Source organism: Pholcus phalangioides, unplaced genomic scaffold, assembly GCF_987345545.1.
Source record: "Pholcus phalangioides strain wild (caught in Gottingen) unplaced genomic scaffold, Ppha-v1.0 ptg000007l_1, whole genome shotgun sequence".
In the NCBI taxonomy this organism is placed as follows: domain Eukaryota; kingdom Metazoa; phylum Arthropoda; class Arachnida; order Araneae; family Pholcidae; genus Pholcus; species Pholcus phalangioides.
This window is the reverse complement of record NW_028301600.1, coordinates 19,739,664-19,745,995: the sequence shown is the minus strand read 5'-3', so window position 1 is coordinate 19,745,995 and position 6,332 is coordinate 19,739,664. Positions and strand designations below refer to the sequence as shown.

Here is a 6,332-nt window from a genome sequence, read left to right as displayed (position 1 = left end):
AAGAAACGGCTTAATACATCATTTATATGAATAATGACATAAATGATATAACGAATAAATACATATAAAAATTATAATAATGAAATAATCATCACAAAAGAAACTAAACAAATAGTCTGGTCCCGGTAATGTTCAGAAAATTAGTTTCCATGTAACAAAATAGAAACACCTGCTCTTTCACTTTTCTAATCTCAGTTCATGTATAATTGTAGATTTCTATATAACAATGGAGACGAAATACATTTCCATCAAACACATTTTCCCTTTCGATTCATTTCATCTAAAAATGTGACCAAATAATCCACCATTTTTACTCTTTACTACTAAGTGTTGCCTCCTCATCCTCTTCCTCATCTCGTGGAAATAAAAATGGACATCGTGTCTGAATCCCTCGCACAGCATAATTGATATTCGCCATCAATTTTTCGGTTGAAAAATGGAACACGCATTCGTGTTGTTTCTCCTTATTTCAGCGTTGACTTTCTCCGTACCTTGTTCTTTGGCCCGTGGTAAGAATATTTTTCATGAAAATCTCCTTTTTAAGGCCGGGAATACACTACGTATAAAAGGTTCTTTTATAAAACTAGAAAAATGCAATCAATAGGCGTATGTAATCAATATAGGCTTATTTGTTGCATTTTTCAAGTTCTATAAAATAATTTTCATCAAACTTTTATAGTGTAATTCCGGCCTAAGCATCATTTTTTATTCTGTATTTATAATTGCAATCGACTTCTATGATGAAAACTGGCGTATTTACAGAGGGGGCTTAGCAGGCTATAGCCCAGGACGGGACAACCGGGACACTTCCCGAGCCCCAAGCCGAATGAAAGTGCCCTACAAAAGTTTACACTTGCTTTGAATAATAACCCTTTCAAGACGGGGCCCAATGAAAAGTCTGCCCCGGGGCCCCGAGCAGGCACACTACGGCCCTGCTCATCCCGTAAAAAGGAAGTATAACAAGGCAACTTTTATTAAAATAATAACTTATACAACACTTATATATTTTAATATAACTTATATAAAATCATTTCAAATTCTTTCCTGGTGTTCCAGAGCCGGACAAGTAAGAAGCCGAATTTTTACTTTGCCTTTATTTGACCATTCCAGAAAAAATTACTGGGTGGGGGCCACATTGCACAATTGCCCCCCCCCCCCCGCCCGACATTGCATTCTTCTTTCTGGTATTACGGTCCTAGGTCCAAGACAGTCTTAAGAGTATCATGAGCACCCCCAACCTGATTAGAAATGAATGCCTACCGATATCCATGCTTTCTCTCGAAGTTTTTAATCAGATCTTGTTTTCATGAAGCCCCCCTCTGCTTCATGGGTGCCCGGGTGGTGTCACCATACGCGAAGTCCCTGTCAATTAAGTCATCCCAAGACCTTCGTCGTCAAAGTATGACTCAAAAGCGTTATGATCATTTGATCATTTTTGTCGCACCACGGTCATTTTCTGTGCTTAAGGGCTAATTATACCGGGACCTACAGTTTATTGCCGATTCTGAGAGGCAGCGTTAGACATTTCGTCTTTTTTGAATATACAGAGATGTCGGTGCACTATCCCTTTGGCGTGTGACTCCCTACGGTAGCAATCTTTTTCTATGACCATGTTGTCGCCGTTTATATTGTATCTCCGCGTCAGAAAAGTTCTTGACAAGGACGAATCTGGTACTATCTAACTCGCGACACCTCTAACCATTCTTTGGTACTTTGGGCGAATATCTTATCGACCTGAGCTACAAAACCCTCAAAAGCATTGTCATGGAAGTTTTTGCTGTTGGAAATTTTCAAAAATTTCGTGCCAACTAAGACTAAGCTGCCACCCCTTACAACCTGCCGCCTGGGTGCACCCTCTCTTAAGCCGCCCCGGCCAAAGGGACATTTTTGTATTTTAGTGGTCCAGGCTCATTTCCAAGAATGTCCTGTTATTTTCCCCGTATTTTCAATCTCATTTCAATTTTTGTTTTTTATTGAAACTAAGGATAAAGGCTATTTTCATAACTTACGAATTATATTATGCTGTGACATAAATATATGACTGAAATTCATTTTCCAAATTTTTCGTTTTTAAACTCTTTTTTTGAGTGAAGTGCAATTAGTACATTTGATTAGCAGCTGCCCTTAAGACACTTAAAGACACAGGTATACTTGCAGGAGTAGAAAGAGAGGACAAGTGAGTTATGTCAGAGAATGACGAATTCGGGAAAGAATTGTCAAGTAAATTAGAATAAAATGGGAGAAGGGCGTCAAATTCGTGTAGCCCAAAGGCGGCACAACCATAAATGCGCTTCTGTTTGCACAACGGATATCTCTGCAACCGTTGACTTAAGGAACAGCATCATCATCATTCTTTGGTGTGTCAAGTGGGAAGAGCTTAGGCACTTTTGCCCATTGCTCTGACACAAAGTTGTATAACACGAATTGTGGGTCATGTAGATGTGAAGAATTATCATTCTGTGGAGATTTCCCAGAGGTTTTGCAAAAGCATACCTGCAAGAGGTACCTGCAAACGATATATATAGACCATATCTAAATAAATGAGCAGCAGGGGCTGCTTCTATCTGCGATACCCTTTTAAAGACAAGGAGCAGAGGACATTTCCTAGGGATATGGCCAAATACTGCACATGAAGTTATTGAAAAATAGCGAATGAGAATTTGTGAGTCAGGGCCGAGAATTGATACTCACCATGAGTGCAGGTGTTTAGTATAATTAAGAAAATTTACCGACTTTAGAAACATACTTTCAATTACAAAAAGTTTTCAAATCACGTGCAATTATTTAAAATGTATTAAATTTTCCATGGGATCGTATACATGAAAAAATAAAGAAACTAACTTTTTATACAGCCCCAATTAAACGTGCCAATTATTAAAACTTAAATGTGACTGTGTAATATTAATGGAGATATTTGAGATATCGCCAATGATTGGGGGTGTGGTTTACAAATTGCGAAAAGTAAGTTTAATTCAAAGTTGTAAAAAATTTTCAATTTTCAAAATAATTGTTAAGTAATGCAATTGTTATTCATTGTGAAAAAATAAAATGGTTGAGTTCATTCTATTTGGGTGCAGTCACTAAAAATGACAACTTTTGAGCCAATAAAAACTTGCCAACACAGTGATAAGTATAACGGAAAAACCGTTTTATCCGCGTTTATATATATATACTAGCTATAATACCCGGCGCTGCCCGGGTTTTCTTCAATGAGGCTTTTTTGGATCACGTGATATCTCCCTCTCTTTTTCTTGAGGGGCATACAAACCGTGTCCAAGTTAACCAATATGGCGACCTGCGCGATTCATGAAATAAACAAATCTAGATTTACACAGAAACGTAGAAATCAATATATTTTTTTCTTTTTTTAAGGAGCGCTAGGTATTTCGATCCCGCCCCCCCACCTCCTTAACTTCAAGTTATCCATCTGTCTGTTCCAGCTTCAAAAAATCCTTAGTTAAAGCTGTGGAATTTTTTCGATGCACTTTTCACGGGCTCATAACTAATTTTAAAATATCCTAACCCATATGAATTTATGCAAATAAATATCAAAAGAAACAATATGGAGACATTAATTTTCATACTTGAGAAGATATAAATGAAATCAGTGATATTGCTCGAATATCCAACTCAAAAGTATAGGTTTGGCTTATTACTTCATATTTAATCTCCTGGGCTTCGTATATCTCTAAGCGAACTGAATATTTCAAAAATCGAGAATTCAATACAATTTTTAAAATTATTGATGGGGCGGAAAATCCCACTAATTTCCGCATTTCTACAGTAAAATCGACAATTTTAGCACTGATTTCTATGAGGATCACCCTTTTCCTGACTCTCAAAGCGATGCTGATGATGATTATGACTTCTATTCAAAAAGCCTCATTACTGAGACTATATTGAAAATGTGGCAAACCATTATAAAGGCATAAACTATCATACATATACTAACAGGATTAAAGAAGTGACAAACCGTTGTAAAGGCATATACACGTCTGAAACGCATTGCTAGGGAACCACGGTAACCAAAGTAAACGTTCGGAAAATGATTGTTGAGGCCCAAAAACCATTGTTGCCGGACAGTTTTTTGCCCATTTGGGGCATTTGTCCTGGTCTGACGAAATTTTAAAGTAGCCTATCGTTCAAGTCGGGTCCCATTTGGTATATATGCAAAATTTGGCGACGATCGATCTAAAATTGTAGATTTGTATAGAGAACATACATACACACACACACACAGACACACACACAGAAAATCAATTTTATATATATAGATAGATAGATATATATAACGCTGTTTTTTGCTCCCCCCCCCCAAATTTCCTTCGTTTTTCGAATTCGAGAATATCATAGTGAATATTGCACTTAGAAACATGGAATTTTTTGTTGGCATCAGGAGAGACAGGGCAACAATTTTTTAGTTGGGTTTAGGGGCACATGGAGAGTATATATAAAAGTTATTTTTTTCATTTTAATAACTATACAACCTCTTGAAACATGAATGACAAATCTGAATACTACACGTTATTTGGAAATTTTTTCTAAGTGGAAGTATACCCCGAGGATCAACGGTTCACCAGTAAAATGCCATACCCCCCTGTTTGCTATGCACCCTGTAGTATATTATGTAGTATACAGGGTGTCCTGTAAGTGCTAGCACGGCCTTCATCTCATCCTCCATCCGTCGTAGAGGTATGATTCGAATTTAAAAATTGCTAAACATCGTTCAAAAATTTTCCTGTACCAGTTTTGAGAGTGAAAATACAGTGTGTAACAAAATTAAAAATATCTAAATTTTCATACGGTTCCCCGTGATTTAACTTCCAATTAGAAAGTTGTTGTTCTGCCTCTCCTGATGCCAACAACAAAAAACTATGTTTCCAAGTGCAATATTCACAGAGATATTCGAATTCGAAAAAAGAAGGAAATTTAGGAAAGAACAGCGTTGAATGCGGATAACAGCATAAAAACCGTTTTACCCGCATCTGACGCGGTTCTTTCCTAAATTTCCTCCGTATTTCGAATTCGAATATCTTTGTGAATACGAAGTACGAAAGCCTGGATAACCAAGCGGAGATCGAGTTGTATAGTTCGGAAAGAAAATTCACATTCCTCTGTGGGGAATCGAATCACCAATCTCTCACTGTCCGGGGCGAGTGTTCGATTCCCCACAGAGGAATGTGAATTTTCTTTCCGAACTATATACAACTCGATATCCGCTTGGTTATCCAGGCTTTCGTACTTCGTATGAACAGCGGAGAGTGACATCGTTTCTCTCTATATCTCTGTGAATATTGCACTGCACTTAAAAACATGGAATTTCTTTTTGTTGGCATCAGGAGAGATAGGGTAGCAACTTTCGAATTAAGTTTTTGACCACACGGGGACCGTATAAAAATTTAGATTTTTTTATTTTGTTAAACACTGTATTTTCATTCTCAAAACTGATACAGATTTTTGAACACCTGTTGATCATTACACGCCCTAACGTATTTCTGTTGTTAAAGTTGCACTCGTTTCGTGTTCTTGTTAGCGCTGCCATCTGCGTTCCATATTTCCAAATAAAGATGGCACATGCTTAAATTTTCATGTTATGTAAGTATCTCGTTGAAGGTCTGCCTGCTCTCTGCGGAGACACGTCACGCCTTTAAGTTGGAAAAGCGTAGAAAACCAACTTCAGCCGACCACCACTGTCCCTCAGCGAAATTCGAACCTGGATCCTTCAGTGTTACTGTATTAGTGAAATGAAAATTCAATATTGATATAATTTAGTATGTATAAATATATTTTTTACTCCTTTCTTCAAAGGTTTTATGCTAGGTGGTCTACAGCCTGGAACAGCATTGAGAGGATCGCCAATTCAACCTCAACAACTTCTGCAACTTTTATCAAAAGCCGCATCAAACGAAGACTCGAAATCTACAACGGAAACGACAACGCAATCTACTACAGAAGAAGAAACAAGATACACCACTTTAGCTACAATGAGATATGGATGAAAGAGTATTCTAGTCGTAAGAAAATTTGACATGGAGTATGTACTAAGTCAAGGTCATGGTATTATGTTCATTAGAATGTAGTGCGATTATGTTTTAATGGCAATAAAAGCATTGATAAAAAGCATACACGTTCCATTTAAAATTCATTTGTTTGTCGGTCGTCTACTGGAAGCGACTCGAAACGAGCGATAAACAAGTCGCGCGCAGATGGTCTGTAATAATCGCAAGACTGATCCGTTGCACAGAAAGAACGAGAACCTCGTACATTAGCAGCATTCTCCAGCTAATGATTTTCGGTTACAACACACACAGACGACAAAAATTACCGATTCG

General features: G+C 37.5%; 1 long non-coding RNA gene across 1 annotated transcript; it reads left to right on the top strand.

The window, feature by feature from the left end:
• Positions 1-333: 333 nt before the first annotated feature.
• LOC149085031 (uncharacterized) lies at positions 334-6,123 on the top strand. Its single transcript, XR_016192788.1, has 2 exons — positions 334-509; positions 5,809-6,123. It is a non-coding gene; the product is annotated as an uncharacterized LOC149085031 (long non-coding RNA).
• Positions 6,124-6,332: the final 209 nt, after the last annotated feature.